A 25397-nucleotide genomic window follows, 5' to 3' on the forward strand; every position below is an offset into this window, starting at 1 on the left:
ATTTGATGGTGAGATATTAAAAAGGAGCATGCAACCTTAGAAAATAAATTGAATAGATGTAGAAGTTGTGAAATTGGAATGTGGATTTGATTAAGGAATTGAATCAAAAGGCATCAGGCTTTACATAGAGTGAAACATTTGGCTGTAGATAGGGGTGGCCACGGTTCCGGAACCGAACCGAAAAGGTCCGGTTACGGAACCGGCGGTTCCGGTTCCAGTCGGTTCCGGTTCTAGAAAAATTGGAACCGAAATCGAACCGAAAAGGTCCGGTTCCGGTGACAAAACCGACTGTTCCGATCGGTTTTCCAGCAAATCGCATAATTTTAAATTTTGAAGACCGGTTTAAAAAAAAATTATTTGAACATAAAAAATTAAAAAATACACCTAAAAAATACTTCAATTAAATTTATTTTTTTAAAGACTTGAACATAATTATTTTTTTTAAAAAAATTTTTCAACTGAATTTATTTTTTGTTTAAAAAAGTTTGAACATAATTTTAAAAAAAAAAAGGGGCTTGAACTTAATTTTTTTTTTTTAAAAAAAAAAATTAAGTTGCCTACGTATCCTCTTGGGGTTTAGAGGAATCAAAGCCCACGTAATTCTTACTTACCTTACACCAATTTCACCCCTTTTACCTTAATCGCTATTTGCACCATCAGTTGATGTTCCCGTTGAGGACCCATCGTATAAATCATATAAATCTTCATTTTCTTTTGGATTTTCTTGGGCTCTTAATTCGGCCTTGGTCCAATCATCCACGCATGATTATGCTTCTAATGAATCCGGTGTCATACGAGATCGTGTTTCATCAAGTATGTTTCCTCCTTGACTAAAAGCTTGTTCAACCGCAACAGTGGAGACCGGAGCTGCTTAAACTTGTTTTGCAATTAAAGAAATAATTGGAAAAGTATTTGCGTGACGACTCCACCAATCTAAAATTGGAAAATCAGTATCTGCATAATCATCACCAAACTCAAAAGAAGTGGTTAGATAATTATCAAATTCAGAAAAAGAACTGGATTCCCTTGTTCTTTTTTGTCTTTGTAGTAAAACTTGTTGAGCAACACCAACACCACTTACCCTTTGTGTTGGAAATTGTTGAATATTAGATTGAGAAGAAGTAGAAATAGATGAACTAGAAACTTGAACAAATTCATTATATAATTGTATAATATTTTGTTTAACTTCATGCATTACTACATTTATATTAACATTATCTTCTACATCAAGATTTAATAATTCATAATAAATAGTCAAATAATCACATAAAACATCAATTTTACATCTAGTATCAAATACAATAGCAATAAGATAAAGGGATGATATATTTTTAAAATAAAATAACCATTTTTTTTATTGAAAAAATACAATCTTTTAATAAATCATCATTTTCAAATTCTTGGAGTGCGCTAACAATATTAATACACATAGGTAAAAATAAATGAGATGTGGGATAATAAACCCCACTAAATTTATAGGTAGCATCATTAAAAATTTTTAAAATATCTAAAATTTTTGCACAAATATCCCAATTTTGTGGATATAAATTAATATCCTCAATATTATTAGTAACAAAAAAGCATAATAATTCTTTATAAGAAAAAGACTCGTTTAGTAATTCATATGTTGAATTCCAACGAGTTGGGACATCCCTTGGAAAACGTTTTGGTCTTTTATTATTTTCTTTACAAAATTTAGCCCAACTTTTCATCACTTGGGGATGTCCCCATAAATATGAAATAGCTTTTTTAATTGGAGAAATAAAAGATTCAAAAATTTTTAAACCATTTTGTACACATAAATTTAAAACATGGCATGCACATCTTATATGAAAAAATTTTCCACCAATATTTGGTTCACAAATATTTTTAAGTTCAATAATTGATTTAGTATTTGCAGAACCATTATCAAATGAAATTGAAAAATTTTTTTTTGTCAACTTATATTCATCTAAAATTGAAACAATTATTCTATAAATATTATTTATAGTATGTTTATCATCAAAAACACGAAAAACAATAATTCTTTTTTGAATTTTCCAATCATCATCAATCCAATGACATGTAATACCCATATAAGAATGCATTTGCCAATGATCACTCCAAATATCACAACAAATTGAAACATGAATTTTCATTTGAGAAAATAAAAGCTCTAACTCTTTTTTCCTTTATTATATAAAGAAATAATAGTTCGTTTTACAGTATTTCTTGGTACTCTTTTAGCAGAAGGATTTAAAGCTTTTTGACAATAATTATTAAAACCTACTTTTTCACCAAAACTAAAAGATAAATGTTCCATAGAAATCATTTTTGCTAATTCTTCTTTTTGTATTTTTTCAGAATATTGAAATAAAGAAAGGTTAGAAGATGCGTATCCGGAAATTTATGTTTCAGACCGATCAACTTCTATTTTTGTTGGATGTTTTGTCTCCAAATGCTTCCAAAATGATCCATAGCCGCCCGCTTGTTTAAATTTATAAGATTTTCCACAATAATTGCAAATTACATCGTACATTTTCTCACCTTTGAATTTTTTCGTGAAATGAATGGCGAATATGTTGGAACTTTGTCTTGCTCTTCCAACAATTTGTGCTCGTTGCTCTTGCTCTTGCTCTTCTTGTAATTGCTCATTAAATTTAGATTCTTGAGTTGGAATTTCCAAAATTTCATTTGGATATCTCTCAAAATTAAATTGGTTGGGAGTGAAATCATAGATGTCGTTTGTAGGGATAGATGAATATTGTGTTTCTCCAATCTTTCCCTTGCCCTTACCCGAATTTGAGTTTCCTCCACTTGCCATTATATGATAATAAGATATAATTTAGAAAATTGAATAAAAAAAAATTAGAGAGAATAATAACTTAATAAGAGAGATTGTAGAGTAGAGAAGAATAAATGAATAATATAGAGTAGAGTGTAGTATATTGTAGAGAGAGTAAGTAGAGTGTAGTATATTGTAGAGAGAGTAAATAGAGAGAGTTGAGATTTTTTTGTAATGAATTTGTAAATAAAATGAGATATTTATAATAAATCCAAAAATTCATTTTTTCAAAAATACCTTTGAAACTAGCCGTTATGTAGCCGTTTATGGCTGTTGGGAGGGGTAATTAAGAGATTTCACAACAAATTTTTTTTAAAAAAAAAAAAAAAAAAAAAAACTGGTCTGACAGTTTATAACGGTTAGAACCGCCGGTTCTAACCTGCCGGGGAACCGGCGGTTCCAGTCCAGTTTCGACCGATTCTCTGGAACCGCCGGTTCTGGTTCCAGATATTTGGAACCGAAATCGAACCGAAAATCTCTGGTTCCGATTTTGGTTCGGCCCGGTTCCGGTTACGGTTCCGGACCGGTTCGAACCGACGGTTTCGGTTCTCGGAACCGTAATATGGCCACCCCTAGCTGTAGGAAAGGGAAACTGCTGTGCAAGCTAGACTGAGAAGCTTCATGTGAAGAGAAAAGTTTTGATCGAAGCCAGGACGAGCATGCGGGCATGGGCTTGCTGGAGAGGTTTGTAAAAAGGACCCACTTTGAGGAGAAAGTGGTAGGCTGGAGAGTGAAGGAGTGGATGGAAGCGTCTTGTGTCATTAAAGTTTGCCATGGAAGCGTAAGAAAACAAGGGGAAGTTTGAGCAGTCAAGGTTCTCCTGAATTTAAATTTGTAACTTACTGTTTAAAAAAAAATGCAGGGTTTGTAGTTGGGAGTAGGGGTGGCCATATTACGGTTTCGGAAACCGGAACCGTCGGTTCGAACCGATCCAGAACCGTAACCAGAACCGGTAAGAACCGGAACCGGGCCAAACCGGAACCGGAGATTTCCGGTTCCAAATTTCTGGAACCAAAACCAGTGGTTCCAGAGAACCGATTGGAACCGGACTGGAACCGTCGGTTCCCAGGCCGGTTAGAACCGGTTCGAACCGGCGGTTCTAGCCGTTATAAACTGTCAGACCAATTTTTTTTTTTTTTAATTTTGCTATGAAATCTCTTAATTACCCCTCCCAACAGCCATAAACGGCTACATAACGGCTAGTTTCAAGGGTATTTTTGGAAAAATGAATTTTTGGATTTATTATAAATACCTCATTTTATTTACAAATTCATTACAAAAAAATCTCAACTCTCTCTACTTACTCTCTCTACAATATACTACACTCTACTCTATATTATTCATTTATTCTTCTCTACTCTACAATCTCTCTTATTAAGTTATTATTCTCTCTAATTTTTTTTTATTCAATTTTCCAAATTATATCTTATTATCATATAATGGCAAGTGGAAGAAACTCAAATTCGGGTAAGGGCAAGGGAAAGATTGGAGAAACACAATATTCATCTATCCCTACAAACGACATATATGATTTCACTCCCAACCAATTTAATTTTGAGAGATATCCAAATGAAAATTTGAAAATTCCAACTCAAGAATCTAAATTTAATGAGCAATTACAAGAATAGGAAGAGCAAGAGTAAGAGCAACGAGCACAAATTGTTGGAAGAGCAAGACAAAGTTCCGACATATTCGCCATTCATTTCACGAAAAAATTCAAAGGTGAGAAAATGTACGACGTAATTTGCAATTATTGTGGAAAATCTTATAAATTTAAACAAGCAAGCGGCTATAGATCATTTTGGAAGCATTTGGAGACAAAATATCCAACAAAAATAGGAGTTGATCGGTCTGAAACACAAATTTCCGTGTACACATCTTCTAACCTTTCTTTATTTCAATATTCTGAAAAAATACAAAAAGAAGAATTAGCAAAAATGATTTCTATGGAACATTTATCTTTTAGTTTTGGTGAAAAAGTAGGTTTTAATAATTATTGTCAAAAAGCTTTAAATCCTTCTGCTAAAAGAGTACCAAGAAATTCTGTAAAACGAACTATTATTTCTTTATATAATAAATGAAAAAAAGAGTTAGAGCTTTTATTTTCTCAAATGAAAATTCGTGTTTCAATTTGTTGTGATATTTGGAGTGATCATTGGCAAATGCATTCTTATATGGGTATTACATGTCATTAGATTGATGATGATTGGAAAATTCAAAAAAGAATTATTGCTTTTTGTATTTTTGATGATAAACATACTGCAAATAATATTTATAGAATAATTGTTTCAATTTTAGATGAATATAAGTTGACAAAAAAAATTTTTTCAATTTCATTTGATAATGCTTCTGCAAATACTAAATCAATTATTGAACTTAAAAATATTTGTGAACCAAATATTGGTGAAAAATTTTTTCATATAAGATGTGCATGCTATGTTTTAAATTTATGTGTACAAGATGGTTTAAAAATTCTTAAATCTTTTATTTCTCCAATTAAAAAAGCTATTTCATATTTATGGGGACATCCCCAAGTGATGAAAAGTTGGGCTAAATTTTGTAAAAAAAATAATAAAAGACCAAAACGTTTTCCAAGGGATGTCCCAACTCGTTGGAATTCAACATATGAATTACTAAACGAGTCTTTTTCTTATAAAGAATTATTATGCTTTTTTGTTACTAATAATATTGAGGATATTAATTTATATCCACAAAATTGGGATATTTGTGCAAAAATTTTAGATATTTTAAAAATTTTTAATGATGCTACCTATAAATTTAGTGGGGTTTATTATCCCACATCTCATTTATTTTTACCTATGTGTATTAATATTGTTAGTGCACTCCAAGAATTTGAAAATGATGATTTATTAAAAGATTGTATTTTTTCAATGAAAAAAATGGTTATTTTATTTTAAAAATATACCACCCCTTTATCTTATTGCTATTGTATTTGATCCTAGATGTAAAATTGATGTTTTATGTGATTATTTGACTATTTATTATGAATTATTAAATCTTAATGTAGAAGATAATGTTAATATAAATGTAGTAATGCATGAAGTTAAACAAAATATTATGCAATTATATAATGAATTTGTTCAAGTTTCTAGTTCATCTACTTTTACTTCTTCTCAATCTAATATTCAACAATTTCCAACACAAAGGGTAAGTGGTGTTGGTGTTGCTCAACAAGTTTTACTACGAAGACAAAAAAGAACAAGGGAATCCAGTTCTTTTCTGAATTTGATAATTATCTAACCACTTCTTTTGAGTTTGGTGATTATTATGCATATATTGATTTTCCAATTTTAGATTGGTGGAGTCGTCACGCAAATACTTTTTCAATTCTTTCTTTAATTGCAAAACAAATTTTAGCGGCTCCGGTCTCCACTGTTGCGGTTGAACAAGCTTTTAGTCAAGGAGGAAACATACTTGATGAACCACGATCTCGTATGACACCCGATTCATTAGAAACACAATCATGCTTGAATGATTGGACCAAGGCCGAACTAAGAGCCCAAGAAAATCCAAAAGAAAATGAAGATTTATATGATTTATACGATGGGTCCTCAACGGGAACATCAACCGGTGGTGCAAATAGCGATTAAAGTAAAAGGGGTAAAATTGGTATAAGGTAAGTAAGAACTACGTGGGCTTTGATTCCTCTAAACCCCAAGAGGATACGTAGGCAACTTAATTTTTTTTTTTTTTAAAAAAATTAAGTTCAAGCCCCTTTTTTTTTTTAAAATTATGTTCAAACTTTTTTAAACAAAAAATAAATTCAGTTGAAATTTTTTTTTAAAAAAAATAATTATGTTCAAGTCTTTAAAAAAATAAATTTAATTGAAGTATTTTTTTAATTTTTTAGGTGTATTTTTTAATTTTTTATGTTCAAATAATTATTTTTTTTAAACCGGTCTTCAAAATTTAAAATTTAAAATTATGCGATTCGCCGGAAAACCGATCGGAACCGTCGGTTTTGTCACCGAACCGGAACCGGAACCAGAACCGGACGGTTCCAAACAGGAACCAAAACCGAACCTTTTCGATTCGGTTCCGGTTCCAGTTTTTCTGGAACCGAAACCGTGGCCACCCTTAGTTGGGAGCAATAAATGAAGCGCAAAAATGGAAAGAGCATACATTAAATCACGTGCTAGTCAGAGTGGGCTTAGTGGCGTCCAGTCAGCTGCCACCTAATAAAAAGCGACCGGCACTTTTGTTAACTCAGCATTCCGGCATCTAATGTGATTATAGACACTCAATTGCAAATTTTTACAAGTACAAAAACTCGATTGAAAAAGTTTTCTGTCGAGACATTAAAATAGAAGAAAACACAGAGTTCAAGCACCAAAGTTATTATTTTTCCTTGATTCTCTTAATATTGATGCTAAATATTGTGTGATTTGTTTCTTCTTTGGACCATAAATTTGTTTGCAATGTTGCATTTGTTTAAACTTAATGATTGAGCTTCTAAACTTCTTTTTAAAAGATGGCTCTTTCTGGGTTTCATAAAGATAGAGGAGAGTTGAGGGTTCATGAATGTTTGAATGAGTTTGGCAGGCCTCTGCAAAGAAGAGGGGGTGTTATTGTCATTGCCTTGTTTTAACTATTAGGGACCCTAATATTCTTGAAAATTAAAAACTCAATTATAAATCCTAATAAAAAATGGAATGTTTTAATTTAACTAGGAAAAATATATAATTAGGAATTTATTGTTATGACAATAAAGAACTAATACTAGTGATGTGCTCCTAGCACCAAGTATGATCCTTCAAACATTTATTTATGCTAATTTTCGACTTTAAGCCTAATTAGGTTATAAATATACTACCTCTGTTCTATAATATTTGCTACATTTGTGAAAATAATTTGTTCCGACATACTTGTCACAATTATGGTTCCAAGGAATAATAATTTTTTTTTACATGTTTACCCTTTGTATATGACCAATAATTATTACTTTAATTTAATCATTTTCTTAGAAAATTAGTATTAAATTAATGATAATATAATCAATTTACTCGATAACTTATTGTAACTTAGATAAACTTAATAATTTTCTTAAGAGACTAGAAATTACAAATGTTACGAGTATAATAAATCAGAGTTAGTAACTAACTAGTTCGAGCTAAACAAGTTTGATTCGAAAAGCTAATTGCATATTCATGATCTATACACAAAATGTGGTATTCGTACTACAATGTTTCCAGTCGCTGGAAACATTCGTCGGACCGCCGCACCGCCTCTACCGGTGGCCAGAAATCTAACGGTCAATGATTCTTGCAATCTTACAGTCAAAATGTTCTAAATCTAATGGGGATTATTAATCTAAGCTCAATCTCTGAAAATATTAGTCAAGTAAATCCCTAAATTTTCTTAAATTTCATCCTAAAACTTCAACATTCCAAATCCTTCACAAAATGGAGAAATTGATGGAAAGTAACTAGCATTAAGGACTTAGAAGGAGGTTTGAGGTTTACCTCATTGGCAGGAACTGCCGCAAACGGCGTGGTCTTGCTTGAATGTGAACTGCCAACAGGGAAGCTTGGAACACAACAAGAGATAGGATGCAAGATCAAGAAGTAGGTTGTTATCATCAATAGAGGGCCATATCTCGCCGTTTCTTGGCCGGCAATGGAGAATTGGTGGCTGGAGCGAATGGAAGTCACTCTCTCTCCACTGTTCGAGCGAAGAACGGTCCAAAGAATGACCAAGCTAAGATGGTAACGCGGACAGGAAGATAGCCTTGACGAGTTAGGGCCTTTTCCGGCTGGATCCTAGCCGTTCGTTCACCGGAAATGGAAGAGAATGGCAGAGAGAGCTGCTGAAAAGAAACTAGCTAGGTCGTGGAGAGAATGTGATTTTTGTTGCTTTAGATCCGACTCAGCCCTGAACCAAGTGATTCCGGTTAGATTATAGAAGATTCCAGGCTCTAAATTATTTTCCTCTGATTTGATCTGATGTACAGTGGTTTTTGTTTGGTTTTTGATATTCTTTATTTTTTTATAAAATTCTAGTTATTACAATAAAATAATATTTTTAAATTTCTAATTTTAGAATTTAATTAAAAAACTTTTGAAAATTAAATATTGGGTTATTTCAAATTAACCTGGAATGGTCCATGTAAATAATGAAATAGATCAAATTTTAGTAATTACTAATTCTTTTATATTACACATTGTCTTTATTCATTTTTTAACTCATGATTTTGCACGTTGCGCGCAGATATTTATAAATTATTTAAATAATTACTTGTATTGAATTATATAACTTTATATTACACATTGTCTTTATTCATTTTTTAACTCATGATTTTGCACGTTGCGCGCAGATATTTATAAATTATTTAAATAATTACTTGTATTGAATTATGTTGTTATATGGAGAATTTTTAGTTTACATCTTCAATAAGATTAATAATAAATGATTTGAAGTATATTTTTTGAGTAAAATCTATATTTATATGTATTTTTGAGTAAACTAATTTTGAAGTCAGAATTATCTACACGTATATTTATTAATTGAAAACACTCAACAACCAATCAAAAATCAAAAATTTTAAAATTATATAATTATCTATATATTTATTAATTATAAATTAGTTGAAAATTTAAAAATTTCAGATTTATAATTTTCTATATATCTATTAATTTTAAAAACGTATACCCAATCAATTAAAAATTATAGTCGTTCTGTGCGGGTTATTTATATATTATTTCAATAATTATTTAGTACATTAATCAAAAATAAAAATTAGCAAAATTATTTTAGATAAAACCTCAAGAATTAATAATAATTAATCCTTATATTTACTTCCAAAGAAAATAAAAAAAAAAAACTTATAAAATTTCAATCAACAAATAAAGAAAATATGTACATCAAAGAATAAAAATAATAAATAAATAAGAGTAATTAGAAAGGTCATGGAAGAAAGAAATACTTAAAAAACATAAATTGAGTAAACAATCTTCTCTGCAAAAAAAAAAAAAAAAAAAAAAAAAAAAAAAAAAAAAAGAAAAAGAGATAGATTAAATTTAATCAAAAGGTTATGGGAACTCGTAAATGTAGAGAGAGAGAGAGAGGTAGATAGAAATAAATTTGAAAAAGGAAAATTTAAAAATGTCCAAAGGTCTAATTCTCAATAAGTTATAATTCTCTACATATATTTATTTAACAAAATAAATTATGAAAATTGTTTAGAGTTGAGATTTCTTTTATAACTATTTGGATGCCATTTATTTACGTGATAATTTTATTTTTGATACATAAAAGAACGCTTAATAAATAGAAATAACATTCTCCATATTGGTGATAATTTCTACGAAAACTCGAACTTATACTTGATTGTCATAATTTTAACATAATTTCATTTAGTAAAGCATAATCTAAATTCTCACAATAGTTTGAAATTTTAGTATTTCTATACATAGTCCTTTTACCTTACTAATAGTAAATGGATAAAATAAAATTCTGCATTATTTATTATAGTACCTAATAGTTGAGAGTATTATCTATTGAAGAAGCTTATATTTATTTGTCCAATCCATTTTTTAGAAAAGATACCTTATACCAACCTAGTAGAGAATTCAATTAAAAAAATTTTATAAAATAATATTGACAAATAATATATAAAAAAAAGACTATATATTGATAGACAGATAATTAAAGATTTAAAAAATTAAATTGAAAAAAGAAAATAAAAGAGACAGAATAATAATAATAATTCTTAGGCATATGCTCTTTATGTCATGCATTCCTATTACCTTCTCCCATACAAAGTATAGCGATATGCAAGCAAATCTAAATGTTATAAATTGATGATGAATAAGCATTATGTAACGGTAGCATCACGAAAGCTGGATTTGGTAGGAGAGAGAATGCATTATAATGATTGAGAAGCTCATCTCCAACGCTCTTTAGATCATCCAAGTTTGATAATGCAAAAAATCAACTTTCAATTTCATAATGATAGATAGAAAAGAAAAAGTCATCTGCTTACCTCGAAATTACCTCTCTTTACAGACCTTTGCAACTAAAACCTTGAGCTTGGAGGATTCCTGGATGGCAACTTTCTTCCTCTCCATTCGTCCTTGGAGAGACTCACCCAGGGGACCATTGGTAATAGCCTTTATTGCGGTGAAAGGAATCGCCAAGAAAACCAGAACTCAAGCTTCAAACAGTAATATTGAAGTATATTAGACTCTATAGAAAGTCAGCTCATTAGACTCTCATATTTTTCTTGTTATTTTTCTTAGTCAGCTTAATTGAGATTCGATGATTAATACAACTCAGAGCATTATTCCCTATTTTGTAATCTTGTTGACTTTATGTATCATCTCTTTACTTTGTAACTATAGTTTCATAACCATTTTACTTTTGTAGCTGTAATTAGTTCATGGTATCAGAAATGGGCCTTTATTATACCAAATCAAACGTGAAATAAGCAGTTTTAGTTAGGGCATCTTATCTATGATGTGTACTTCACAAAGTTAAAAGCATATGTGGGATGAGTTAGGAATTGCCTATGTGTAGATGTGGTGCTATGAAATTGATAGTAGATTTAGATAATGAAGATAAACTCATTCAATTTTTTTATTCGTGGATTTTAATTCAGTTTTTTTACTTGTTTTGATGAGAAAATTCATGGGTAATTCAGTTTTATGTTTGAAAATTCATGGATAATTAAATTACTAAAAAGAATTTATTATAACAATCTAATTAGAATAGTTTGCATTGTTAATCATTATATAAATACATAATAAAATATAATATTTCATATTTTACAATTATTAATAGTCTCTAATTTTAATTTTTTAAAATTAGAGAAAGAAAATAGAAAAACAAATAACAATAAGTGTACTGTTTAATTTTCTTTTTTTATTTTCCATGAATGTTGATCAAAACTATTGCTTCTCATTAATGGATTTTTTGTTGCCTGATTCTTGAATTGATATTATGTATATTTGAATTCAAAGGAAAATCCCAAGGCTTTTGTATGCATATGTTTATTGACAGGCTCAAGATATAATAAAGAAAATGCCTTGATAAAGTTTAATTTCGGTATGAATATTTTTTTTGTGTAAACCACCAATATCCGGTCCCCATTCCCAAGGATCGCCTATCCGGCTCAGGGCTCAGTCACAGTTAAGGCCCTCTTATCCCTCACTGCAGGTGCGTTTAGTGGGATCAAACCTCAAAACTCTTCCCATATGCCTGGCTTGTGTTGCCAACTAAGCCATAACCCATAGGTAACAGTATATGAATATTTTATTAATCAATTTCAAAACAAATTTCAACATTTAAATAAGTACTCTCTTAGTGTTGGATGGTTGCTTAATTAGATAATTCTCAACCAAAACTATGCTTATGAAACCAACATAAAAAGTTCTTTGGCATTAAATATATATTGTATCTTTATCTACTTTGAATATGATTGACAATTTAGTTAAGTGTACTATGTACAATAATATTAACAACATTATGCTTTTTCTACTTTGTTAATTTTTTTATAAACAATGTTATATTAGTAATTAAAAGGTTAAAAGTTGAAATGTTATATTAACAAAATTTATCAATTAAGTGTCTTGTATTTTATATATGAATTAATGATTTTAATTTTTTATTAGGTGGCAATATGTTGAAATCAACAACTATCAATTCATTTTTTAAGAGGCAAGAAAAGAATCTCAACAATTCGATACTTAGTGAGCTGATTTCCATACCAAATGATGACACTTGTTTAGAATAACCACCATCTAAGGCTCCAAAAATTGATTTTTCAGAATGTGCAGAAATTGATATTGTTTCGTTAGTTCGTGATCCTGGTTTGCGCCCCCAAATTTCGGTAATTCGAAGAGCATATATTCAATTTGGACCATATCGATCTGTTCCATCTGATTTTTTACATCCATTTTCTGGTGATCCAAGTCATCCTCGTAGGTTTTGAGCTCGTTGGCTAAAAAACTTTTCATGGCTAGAGTATTTTTGTTCTCCATGTTAACTTTACTTCTGTAGGATTCAGAAACTAGAGAAAAGTTAATAATGGAAAAGATTATGCATTTTTATCTCATTCAGGGAAATATCAAAATTCAGTATGTAATATGACTGTTGGATGTTATGAGGATTTAAGGAACCAGTCATGCCATATTGAAAAGCCGATCTAATAGCAAAGCTCACAACAAGTTCAGAATAATCATTTGCACATAAAAGCTTCAATAGATGTTGTTCGATGGTTATCCTTTCAAGCTTGTGCATTTTGAGGGCATAATAAACAACTTGATTTTAAAAATCAAGGTACTTTTCTTAAAATGTGAAACTTTTAGCAACATACAATAGGAAGGTTAATGATGTTGTATTACAAAATCCTCCACAGATTGCATAATATACATCACCAACAATTCAAAAGGAAATTTTACGTATTTATGCTAGAAATGCGCAACTTGCTATTAGAGATGAGATTGATTGTGCTAAATTTTGCTTGATTGTTGATGAAGCTCAGGATGAATTTAAAAAGGAGTAAATGACTCTTGTTGTGAGATTTGTTGATAGAAATGGATATATAAGATAGTGATTTTTAGATCTAGTGCATGTTAAAGATATATTTGCACTAACTCTTAAGGAAGAAATTTGTTATGTTCTATCTCATTATAATCTTAGTGTTCAAAATTTATAAGGTCAAGGGTATGATGGAGCCAATAATAAGCGTGGAGAGTGGAATGGTTTGCAAGCTCTATTTCTCAAAGATTCTCCTTATGCATATTATGTGCATTGTTTAACTCATCAATTGCAATTAGCTTTTGTTGCTGTAGCTAGAGAAGTGATACATATTCATGTTTTTTTTTTCAAAATTTGGCTTTTATTGTCAATATTGTTAGTGCTTCTTCTAAACGCAATGATAAATTGCAAGCTAAACAAGTGGCTGAAATCACAAATTTAATTGCAAATGATAATCTTGATACTGGAAGAAAAGCTAATCAGATTGGATCTTTGCAACGATCTGGAGATAATAGATAGGGTTCTCATTGTAATTTTATTTGCAGTCTAATAAAAATGTTTGTTGCAACTTGCTCAATTCTTCAAAGCATAGCTATTAATGGATCTACATGCTCTCAACATGGTGATGCTACTTTTGCTATTAATTTATTAATGTCTTTTGCTTTTGTACTTTTTTTACATGTGATGAAAGAGATTATGGGTATCATTGATAGACTTTCAAGCTTTACAACAAAAATCTCAAGACATTTTAAATGTCATGCATTTAGTCTCTAGTACAAAATTATTGATCCAAAAATTAAGAGATGCAAGTTGGGAAGCTCTATTAGAGAATGTGATATCATTTTTAAGCAACAAGATATTGATATTCCTGATATGAGCATATGCTTCTCTGGCATAATTCACTCTCGTCATCGCAAAAATATAGTACAGTAGAGCATGCGATGATGAGAGTTAACGTGCCTAATCATTCGGAGTTAAAATATAGAGCAAAAATATAGTACATTAGAAACTTTAGAAAAAATTGATCTAAATTTTCAATTGCAGCATTATGAGCTTAACGTGCCTAATCATTCGGAGTTAAAAAATTTATCTATTATTAATGATTATGTAGAGGATTTGTGGAAATAGGAAAATCAAAATCATACCCATTAGTTAATAAATTAATTCGACCTATTTTAACTCTTCCAATTTCAACAACAACTACTGAGCGAGCTTTTTCAGCTATAAAAATTGTGAAAATAAGACTCCATAGTCGGATGGAAGATGATTTTTTTATAGATTCTTTAATTATGTACATTAAAAGAGAAATTGCTAAAAAATTTACAGTTGACAAGATCATAGATGATTTTTATTCAATGAAAGAGAGCAGGCAACTTAAATAATCAAGTAAGTTGCTTTATTTTTATATTTATGTCATCTTTTCTCTTATATAGTTTATAAACTCTTGTTATAATTTTTATATGATATTTAGAGTTTATGCTTTTTATGAAATAAATATTTTTGGCCCCTTAAACAAATTTTCTAGCTTCGCCCTATACATCACAACATCTTAGGATCTAGTGAGACTATGGCAGTTGTGCTAGCTCAGACACCCAATTTCAAAAAGAGTAATTCCAGAGATCAGAAAATGCCTTACAAAAGAAAGAATTTGTTAGAAAGGAAGATAGATATTGCAACTACTGTAAGAATGGTGGTCACACTAGAGAGAGTTGCTTCAAATTACATGGTTATCCGGATTGGTTTGAGGATTTGAAATAAAAGAACGGTAAGACTCAAGCTAATGCAATAATTCAAGAATTGGATTCCCCTCTTGACACAAAAGCAATGGCTCATTGTGAGAAATATGAGGGATTGACTAAAAGCTTATCAAATATAATTCAACAAAAGTTCTGAAACTCATTAAATGAAAGGCTAAAATCAGTGAGGCTACTTTCCTAATATGGCAAGTTTTACAGGTAAGTTGTCCACTATATGTCTGAATAGTATGGATATAATATCAATACCAATATATAGTTATTATGGTTTAAATAATGGTTGAATACATAAGTTCACCTCCGAATTTCGTAACTTAATTTTTGTGGCACCCTGAACTTTGCAGATGACCTATCATGCACTTGAACTTATAAATTTTGATAATATTACACAATTTTCAACACTAATATCAATATATTGATTGATATATAGTTAGCATGACTTTTGAAATAATAATTTTTATAAATTTTAACTTTTTAGTGAGTGTTTAATTGATATAATTATGCAAGTTAAAGTATTCAATCAAATAAAATTTAAAATTTGAAGGGTTTAATAAGTGTAATTTTATAAGTTGAGGTGTTTAATTGGTCAATCGAGGGTGCCACAAGGTTAACGTAACAAAGTTCAAAAGAGAATTTATGTATTCGGCCTTTAAATAATAACTTTGTTAACTTATTTTTCTTATTTTTAGGTATAGTTTGGCTATTACCTACTGCTAATGATTTGTTTTTGTTTTTATCTTCTTAAAAATGGAATTACCTTATTGAAGCTTCCAAACTAGCATGATAATTTGTTGATGGAAAAACTCACAAACATGTAATGCAATATTTTTCTCACCCTTTTTTAAATGGTGTATAGTTAGTCTTAAGCGACTACTACTATTAGAAAAACATAAAGTGCTTCTATGAAATCAAGTATCTTAGAAACTTTAAGGTGTGGCTTAATATTATAAAGTTAACTCAATTTGCCTGCTACTCAAATTATTTTTAAACTTTAACACACATGGCATTTGAACTTTAACTCAATTTGTCAACTACTCAAATTATTTTTAACTTTAACACATATTATGCTTCATTAGAAGTTCAGACCAGAAAGAATTGCAGTGAGTAAACTACCATGACAGTCCAATAAGTAACACAAGAAAGAATAGCATTGGTAACTTCGTCAGAATGAGCAGATGGAGAAGGTTCCAACACCATTCTTACTACTGACATTAATGACTCCTAGAGACATAGATCATGAGAAGTTCAAACAATAAATCTCGTAAGCATAAAGAACTTTTCATTACTAACCTTTCAATAAATGTGAACAAAAAAGCACTATTTTCACTTCAAACCAGGGAAGTGATGTATATATTTTACACATGAGGAAACCCTTTCCTTTAACTTGATATGGATTATTATCTTCATGCATAAGTAAATTAAGCAATAAAAATTCATAATTTAGATTGTGCTAATTATAGAGAAAAATTTATTCCTGCCTCTGGACCCTTCAACTGCATAGCAATATAATAGCTAGCATCATGCATAAGTGTTCCATGCATGTACCACCTCAGTAAAGCCCTATAACCTCTTCCTCTGCATGCACAGAACTCGGTATTATTATTGTCAACAACAAAGAGAAGATTCATAAATTTATTAAGAAGCATTGGAATATCAACAATACCTGCCCTACAAACCTAAAGGAAGGTGAAAACCCCACAGCTTTGTCATAGCGAAACTTTTCGCATGCCAAACATGAGTCTTCATTCCCTTAGTCCCATCCCCTGAAGTAGAGAAAACACTTTCAGGGTTCTTTCTAAGTTCAACCCTTCGATGAAGACAGCGAGGAGGAACTCTTTCCTTGACTTTCTCGAAATCCACTAATTTTTTCCTTTTTCTACGTTTCTTCTTAACTAGATTGTCATAGGCAGTGGTTCTTCTTCTCATGTTTCTTCGAGATCGGAAATCATCGTTCAATCGGTCTGAGATGATAGAGTGAAAAGTCTCGAGCGCAGAATAATGGGATTCTGTGAATTTCTGCACATTGACTTTTCGAGGCGGAATTATTGAAGCATCACTTCTTTTTCTTCTATCACCGACCATTGTAACTCTTATTAAAGTTCAACTTTTACTTGCCTTCGGGGTGATGATAGTTCGCCAATGGCTTAGAGTTGGTCATCGTACCTATGCGAGCGTGCCAGTGAAAAATACAATTGACAACTTTCTTCTAAACACAGCGTTCTAAATTATGTCTCCTTATAGTTGTCACAAGCAATTAGGATCACGCTTCGCTGTGGCATATTAAATTCAATTGTAAAAAGAAATCAATTACTTGTAAAAAGAAAATCTTAAACTCAAAAACTCATTTAGCACGATATGTAATATTATGTAGAAAAACTTCAAAAAACTCGATGCAACTTTCAATTTTCTTTAGGGAGCATATAATTAAAGAAAACCAAAAACAGTAACTTCCTTTTCCCCTCTTTTGTTTTTAAGAGAAGAATAAATATAAAATAAATAGACACACCATATTTACTTGAATGATAACTAAACATTTTTTATGAATAATCAAATGCTAGATAGTAGAAGTTTTAGATGGAGCTTGCTCCATTATTGGAGTAGTTCTAGCAGTTGAAATCCTTAGTTAATTAGTTTGGTATATGGAGTAGTCTTATATACTAGGAGCTAAATTGCATTGACATAGGACACGAGATATGGGAACATACACGATACGATAATTTTTAAAAAAGTAAGACATCCACACGCTTAGGACACACTACACTAAATAAGTATAATGCATTAATATTTTAAATAAATAAACAATTATTTATAATAAATCAGAAACATAAAATAAAAAATACTTAATTTCTTATTTCAATACAATTAGTTAAATTCGCAAAATTATTAACACTATTGAAAAATATATTAGTAGTGTATGCATTTTTTTATGCAGTTCATACTAGAGGTGTCAAAATGGATCATGACACGCGAACACGATTTGCCTAACACGTGAAATAAATGAGTTAGGGTTGAAGTTAAACAGGTTCATGTCATAAACAAGTCACCTATTTATGACACGAATATAAACATGTCATGTCACGGGTTGACACGGGGGTTAGGCAAATGACCCATTTATTTAAGAGTTAAAAGGTAATTTTAGTGTTAGATATAAATACTTCAACTAAAACCTATTGAAATTTTAGATTTATTTTCATCCACGATCGCTCAACTCTAGGTACCATCACAATGGAGCATCTAAACTTCAATTTGTCTCTTAAAAGTTCTCTAACTACTATTTGGATAACAAAAAAGTATTATTAGCCTGTTTTTAGGTAAATAGCCGAGTACATGCTGACGTGGATATTATTTATTTACCACATCAGATTAATGAGTCAGATTCTCTCTCTAGGTTTTTGTTTTTCTCTCTCCTTCCCCTCTTTTTGTCAATCATGATCTCTCTCCTGCCCAATTATACCATTTATGTTTCTCTCATGCCTGTGTAGGAATGGTATCGTGTAAATAAGAAAAGAAGAATTCAAAGAGACAAATTGCTAATTCCCCCCATACCTTGCCATTTCTTTTCTCTTCTCCATTTAAGAATCTTCCGTTACCATTAATGACTTTTAAGTAAACTGAGGGTGCAAAAGGAAAGGAATTGAAGTTTCTGTGGTCTGAGTTTGTAGGGCTATGTGCAGGAGAATAGGGCTGAAACCAGATGGTAAGATTCTCTTCAATGCTTTTTTCCTTTTTTTTATAAATTAGTGGTCCATATACCTTAATTTATACTATGGTATGTTGTCTCTTGTGATGGAAAGTAATATTTAATTCTTTTTGGCATTATTTTAATAATACCTTTGTAAGGTTAGGGTTTTTGGGAGAAGTGGAGAGAAGTGGGGAAAAGTGGGGCTTGATATGCATTGGTATTACATTGTGGGGTTACGGTTTTTTTTTATTATTTTGGAAAAGTTTATGACTAAAACTGACATGTGATAAATGTTAGGGTTAGGTTGTTTCGGGAGATTTGTGGGAAAGTAGGCCTTTAATGAATTGGTAGTACAATTTAAGGTAAAATATTACTAATTGTTTGGGGATAACTGGTGATTGAAATTTAATACTACTAGATGTTAAGGTTAGGATTGTTGCTTTGCATTTAAATTTTTTAATTGATCATTGTCTTGTGAATGAAGTAACATGATTTGAATTCCATTTATTTATTTACCAAGTATAGGAGAGGGTGAAGAAAATATCGGAGATATAAAAGTAGAAGGCATAATAGGAGAGAGTGAAGGTAATATGGGAGGTGTAAATGAGGGTGATGCTAGAGTTGACCTTAGGGGAAATGTAGATACAAATAAAGATGGGGATTGGGAGTTAAGGAATGAAAAATACAACGTTGAGGATGGAGATGAAGATTTTAATATGGTAGTGAATGAGAGAGATTCACAGACTGACAGAATGGTAGGCCAAAGGGTAGTGGGGTAGGCATTAATGTAGGAAACCTACAAAACTCATTGAGGGTTGAAGTAAATGTCAAGGACTCAGATTATGCTCCTTCTGATGTGCTACATACTAAGTCAAATTTTGATGATGAGGATAGAGTTAAGTTTCCAGCATTTAATGCAACTAAGGACATGAATAATCCTACTTTTAATGTTGGAATGATTTTCAAGAATAAGGAAGAATTTAAGCAAGCATGTAGGAACTTTGGAATAAAAAATAGATTTCAAGTTTTTTTCTATAAAAACTGTAGGGAGAAAGTGCAAGCTAGGCGTTGCAAAAAGAATTGTGGGTGAAAAATCTTTGCTAGTTTACTGGATCCTAAGACTAAAACTATCACATCCACATTTTCATAACATGTCATAAGCATGCATTAAATTATTCTTAGAGTCTAATTATGCATTAAGTATGTTTAATTATGATTCTGGATGGTTTATAATGATTTGGATAAATTATAGTGCCATAAGAGCATTTTGATAATTTACAGTGTCATGAGACTGTGTTTTGAAAACAAAGTGTAATATTAGTATGTCAATTAATTATTATGCAATGGATGTGTTTATATATGGTTCTAGCCTTAAATTTAAAAAAGAAAAAAAAAACAATTTGCAAACATTCCATAATAAAGACAAAATAAGCTAAATACAAACTATTTTCCATGCCACTATAAGATAAATCCAACTCATCTTATTTCTGATTTTTCCTACAATGCCACATAAGCATCTTATATAAATAAAATCTTCACATCACCTATTCTATCATATTGCAATCTCATCAACCAATAGAAAAAGAGAGTTTATGGTGCACCACAAAGCATGTGATTGCACCACATGCTCACAAGCTCCACGCATGTGAAGTTAGAGATTCTCATCTCTCAAATCCACTCCTCTCTACATCCCAACTTTTCTTCTTTCTTTTTTTTTCATTTTTCTATTTTCTCTTTCTTCTTTTCTCTTTCTTTCTTTTTTCTCTCATACAATATTAACCCTTATCCAAATACTCTAATGCCTAAATCCCCTCTCTAAACTCGACTATTCCTCACCATATTTGAATATGTTGTTCCTCTTCTCATGACCTACAAGCTAATATAATTTATTTTAAGAAAATCTAAGCTTTCAAGGTAAAAATTACTCTTTTATGTTACTACTTCTTTTATCTCCATTTCTTCTCTTTTTATTTTTAAACTAAGGCTAGATCCATATATTGTATGTCATATATATTATGCTAATGCCTTAAAAAAAATTATGTTCATGCTTAGATGTTAAAAAAATGTTCCTTTTTCTTTGATTTAGGAGGTGAATCTTCTAAATCAAAAGGAAAGGAGGTGGTGGAGAGTTAGTAAATTTCAAGGTTAGTGCTTTATTCTTATTTTAGATATATTTATGATGTTTATACATGATTTCTTGAGATTTGTATGTGCAAATGTGTTTTTCTTCCATAAAATGTCATGATCTTTGTATAAGCTTTCACTTTTATGCCTTAAATGCTTTATTTGATGCTTTTTTTCAATATTTTAAACTAGTACAGAGTATATAATTGTTGTCCCTCTAAAATAAACGCTTAAAAGTTTTATTTTCATGTTATATTTCTTGAATATAAGCACTGAGAATGCTATGTATGCAATTTGTGTGATTTAGACCATTTTTCATGCTTGTAAGAACCTTTGTGACTATATTTTTATGATTTTATGTTTAGTTTATTAAATTAAATATTTAATCTTGATTATATGATGTTTAATTATGATTAATGAAAAGTTGATTTGATTTAATGTATGTCTGGTGCACTAAATATGGTGGGCCAAACTATGAAAGGATTAATGTGCAACTTTGACATTTGATGAGGACTATTTGGAACATATTCCAAGGACTAAAAGGCAAATGCCCTAAGCTTGTGGGGTATTTGGACAAAAGGAAGACTCTAAGGACTTAAATCAATGACTAAAATGTGAACTTGCACTAATTATGGACTAAAGAGCTATTTGGACTAATTAAGGACTATAATTATAAATTGGACCCTTAAAAAGGATTAATTGTGGACTATGGATAATTTAATCTACCATTAGTCTATTTATTCCAAGTGGGATCCATTTATAATTAATAAGGACCTTAAGGACTAAATTATAATTTGTCCTTAATTAAGATGATGATTAATTAGGATTAGTGATAATTAAGTAGTAGTAATAAATTAATTGGTTAGTAGTAATTAAATTAAGTGGATAGATAGTTAATTGGTGATATCTAGATTAATTAGGTACTTGTTGGTAAATAATAGGAATAATATAAATAATAGGATTTTATGACTACTACATCAATTAGGTAGCTAATTAGTATAATTTAGAAAGCTAAAGAATTATTGAGTTTAAAAATCCTCTTAGATCAATTAATTAATTAATTGATCCACTTAAGTCCAAGTTAGGAGAATATTAGAAAATAAATGAAATATGGATTAATTAAGTGGCGATATACATTTGTTTAATATTAGTGCCTTGGGAATTGTGTCATAATCTTGGAATTTGTGTCTATTAGTGAATTATGAGCGATTATGTTATAATATGCTATGATTATGAATTTAATTGGATGGTATGAATTTTTGATGCCATAATAGAACATTTTATATTCTGTGAAATTAATATAGGATTATGCAATTATGTATAGATTATAAGAAAATAATTATAATTATCTATTTAATATATGATTTATGGATATGAAATATGATTTATAAAAAAATATGATTTTTATGAATAAAGAGAATTTATGAAAGAGAATATTTTTCAGACCGTGATATTATGACTGCTTATGTCTATTTCCTTGCTATAAATGGAAAATAAGCACCACTAAGCTTTATGCAAGTTAATGCGTAGGTTGCTGATTCGGGGTAGTTGATCCACAGTAGAATCAGACTATTCAGAGGCCCCTTATTCCACTATGGTCAGTTTTCAATAGTGTCTTTTTTTTATTTCAGTCTTTAGAAAATCTAATGGCATGTAAATATAATTAAGGCACTAGAATATTTTTATTAAGTCAGAATGTTATGAACTAAATATTTAGAACAATAGTTTTATTTTCAGAATCTGAATATTTTATGGTATGTAATAAATATCTTAAATACTTTCAATTAAAAGAATTCACTTATTTTCTGTGTTGGGTTTTTATGAGATGTGTTGGACGATGGATTGAGAATGTGGAGTTTGTTTTGGAAAAATAAATTTGAAAATGTAGTTGTGGTATGATGGATTATAGAAGTGTTTTAAATGTTTTTCTGTGTTTTTGTGATACTAAATATATAGGGGAAACTCTTGCAAATTTTCTATAGGCTTTCCCTGAAAATTTTTCTAAGTCATTTTTGTAAAACTAAAAGAAATATTTTTGAAATGTCAAGTATTAAACATGTCGATTTAATACTTTGGTGTTAAACCTAATGTGGCTCTTAAGGTCCCGTTTTACGAAACCGGATTTTGGGTGTCACAAAAACTGACACAACTTTCCAAGTTAAAATAGCCTCTCTAACCCATACTTGATAACAACATTTTCATGTGACAACAACATGGCTAGCAAATGCTTATTTTGAAGATTTTAGAGTGAATCCTATTTGGGAGTTAAGCCATTTTGTTGATAGGGTAAAGAGGGACCATGGTACACTATAGGAAAAATGAAGGCTTGGAGTGCTAAGGCTAGTGCCTTGCATGTTATTCATGGGGATGAGAGTCTGCAGTATGGGAGGCTGCTTGACTATAAAGCAGAGTTGATTATAACAAATCCTAGATCTTCTGTGATATTTAAAGTAGAGAGAGGGGTATTTGAAGGCACATAAGCCCTGTAGCTCTGAAAAATGCATCCATATCCCACTTAAGGCCCTTATTTTGTCTTGATGCATGTTGGTTAAAGGGGACTTATGGGGGACAACTACTATCAACAGTGGCAATCAACCCAAATGATTGCATATTCCCTATCGCCTATGCTAGGTGAGTCATGTTTTTTAATTATATTTTGCATTCATGTAATATTTTCATATTTTGGGCTGGTTCTTAACTAACATGTTTCTGTGATTTTTTTTTTTGTTTATTTAAATATTGTATAGGAACTTGTTAATGTGATAAACAGAATATGGCCTGAAGTAAAGCATAGATTATGTGTTAGACACTTGTACACCATTTTTAGGGGACATTTTAAGGGAAAGGAAATGAAAGACCTTCTTTGGAATGTTGGTAGTGTCATAGCCCTACCCTTGGTAAGTATTGTCCGCTTTGGCATAGTCCCCGGATGGCCCGGATGTCCCTACACCTCACGGTTTTGTCCCTTTGAGCTAGGGGTCACCCACTCTGCCAACTCAAAAGGCGCCTACCAAGGTTAGAGACTACCCCTCTTATGTATAGATCGTTTACCTCGTCCGTAGCCGATGTGGGATTCGCCTAAGGTGATGCCCCCTGATGTCCAGGATGTCACATTCACCCCCCCTAAGGGACTCAGCGTCCTCACTGAGGTTTGCCCCACCACCAGCCAGAGGGAACGAGGCCGGCTCTGATACCAATTGTCATAGCCCTACCCTTGGTAAGTATTGTCCGCTTTGGCATAGTCCCCGGATGGCCCGGATGTCCCTACACCTCACGGTTTTGTCCCTTTGAGCTAGGGGTCACCCACTCTGCCAACTCAAAAGGCGCCTACCAAGGTTAGAGACTACCCCTCTTATGTATAGATCGTTTACCTCGTCCGTAGCCGATGTGGGATTCGCCTAAGGTGATGCCCCCTGATGTCCAGGAGGTCACAGGTAGGGCTAGCTATATATCTAAGTTAGAAGTGTATTTAAATGCTGTTGAGGAAAAAAGTAAAGATGCAAGAGAATGGCTATGGCAAAGACATTGCCAAAACTGGTCTAGAGCATGCTTCAAACATACTGTCTTGTGTGATATGCTTACAAATAATCTGTGTGAGGCTTTTAATAAATACATTCTAGATGCTAGGAACCATATGCCATCATAACCATGCTTGAAATTATAAGAATTAAGCTCATGAAAAGACTGTTCAGGAAGAGGGAGCAAATGAAGAAGGTCAATGGAAGGTATGTCCCAAATAAAAAAAAAATGGATGAAAACAAGGATTTTGCTCATCTATATACACCCACATTCACTGGGGAACCCCAAGTTCAAGTGGCAGGACCTAGATCTAAGTTTGTAGTATATATGAAAAAAAACTTGCACATGTAGGAGAAGGGATTTGACAGGAATCCCTTGTAGTCATGTTGTTTCTTGTATCTTAGAAAATAATGAGCAACTTGAGTTATATGTCAATGCTCGTTATACTATTGAGACCTACATGAGGGTGTATAGCGACTTTATCAACTCTATTAATGGGCCTGATATGTGGCCAAAAGCTTCAATTATGAGTCAATTAACCCCACCATCACCAGTGAAGAAAAAAGGGGAAGAAAGCCTAAAGCTAAAAGAAAGGAGGCTGAAGAGATTGAACAAACTACATCTAAAGGGAAGCTGCCAAGGAAAGGCTTAGTCTATATGAAATGTAGTGTACATGGTGTTATTGGCCACAATAAGAGGCTTCATGGCATTGACAAGAACAACCCTTCACAAAGCAAATCTGTGAGTTAATTTCAAGTTACAATTGCATATTGATTAATTATGACCCTCCTTTAATGATAGCAACCTATTTCTTATCTGCGTCCCATCTATTGTTGTGTTCCAAGCTTCCTTGTTGCACGAAGAGAGAGAAAAGTTAGCAGTTGTAGCTAATGAGGTAAACCTCAAACCTCCCTCTAAGCCCTTAATGCTAGTTATTTTCGAGCAATTTCTGCATTTTGTGAAGGATTTGGAATATTAAATTTTTAGGGTGAAATTT

The 25397-nt window shown here is 31.2% G+C and overlaps 2 long non-coding RNA genes and 1 other non-coding gene across 3 annotated transcripts; 1 reads left to right on the top strand and 2 right to left on the bottom strand.

Annotated features, from left to right (window-relative positions):
* Positions 1–4391: 4391 nt before the first annotated feature.
* On the bottom strand, positions 4392–8798 carry LOC149496761 (uncharacterized). Its single transcript, XR_016320638.1, has 2 exons — positions 8308–8798; positions 4392–4729 (listed from the first exon to the last, which is right to left on the bottom strand). It is a non-coding gene; the product is annotated as an uncharacterized LOC149496761 (long non-coding RNA).
* A 7357-nt stretch (positions 8799–16155) lies between these two features.
* Positions 16156–17157, bottom strand: LOC105640073 (ribonucleases P/MRP protein subunit POP1). The gene is made up of 3 exons (XR_002285110.1): positions 16739–17157; positions 16554–16650; positions 16156–16296 (listed from the first exon to the last, which is right to left on the bottom strand). It is a non-coding gene; the product is annotated as a ribonucleases P/MRP protein subunit POP1 (transcript).
* A 3301-nt stretch (positions 17158–20458) lies between these two features.
* On the top strand, positions 20459–22662 carry LOC149496762 (uncharacterized). Its single transcript, XR_016320629.1, has 3 exons — positions 20459–20671; positions 20844–20901; positions 22412–22662. It is a non-coding gene; the product is annotated as an uncharacterized LOC149496762 (long non-coding RNA).
* Positions 22663–25397: the final 2735 nt, after the last annotated feature.

The sequence above is a fragment of the Jatropha curcas genome, chromosome 4 (assembly GCF_041381405.1).
Source record: "Jatropha curcas cultivar XTBG-Jc1 chromosome 4, XTBG_Jcur_1.0, whole genome shotgun sequence".
NCBI classification, from domain to species: Eukaryota; Viridiplantae; Streptophyta; class Magnoliopsida; order Malpighiales; family Euphorbiaceae; genus Jatropha; species Jatropha curcas.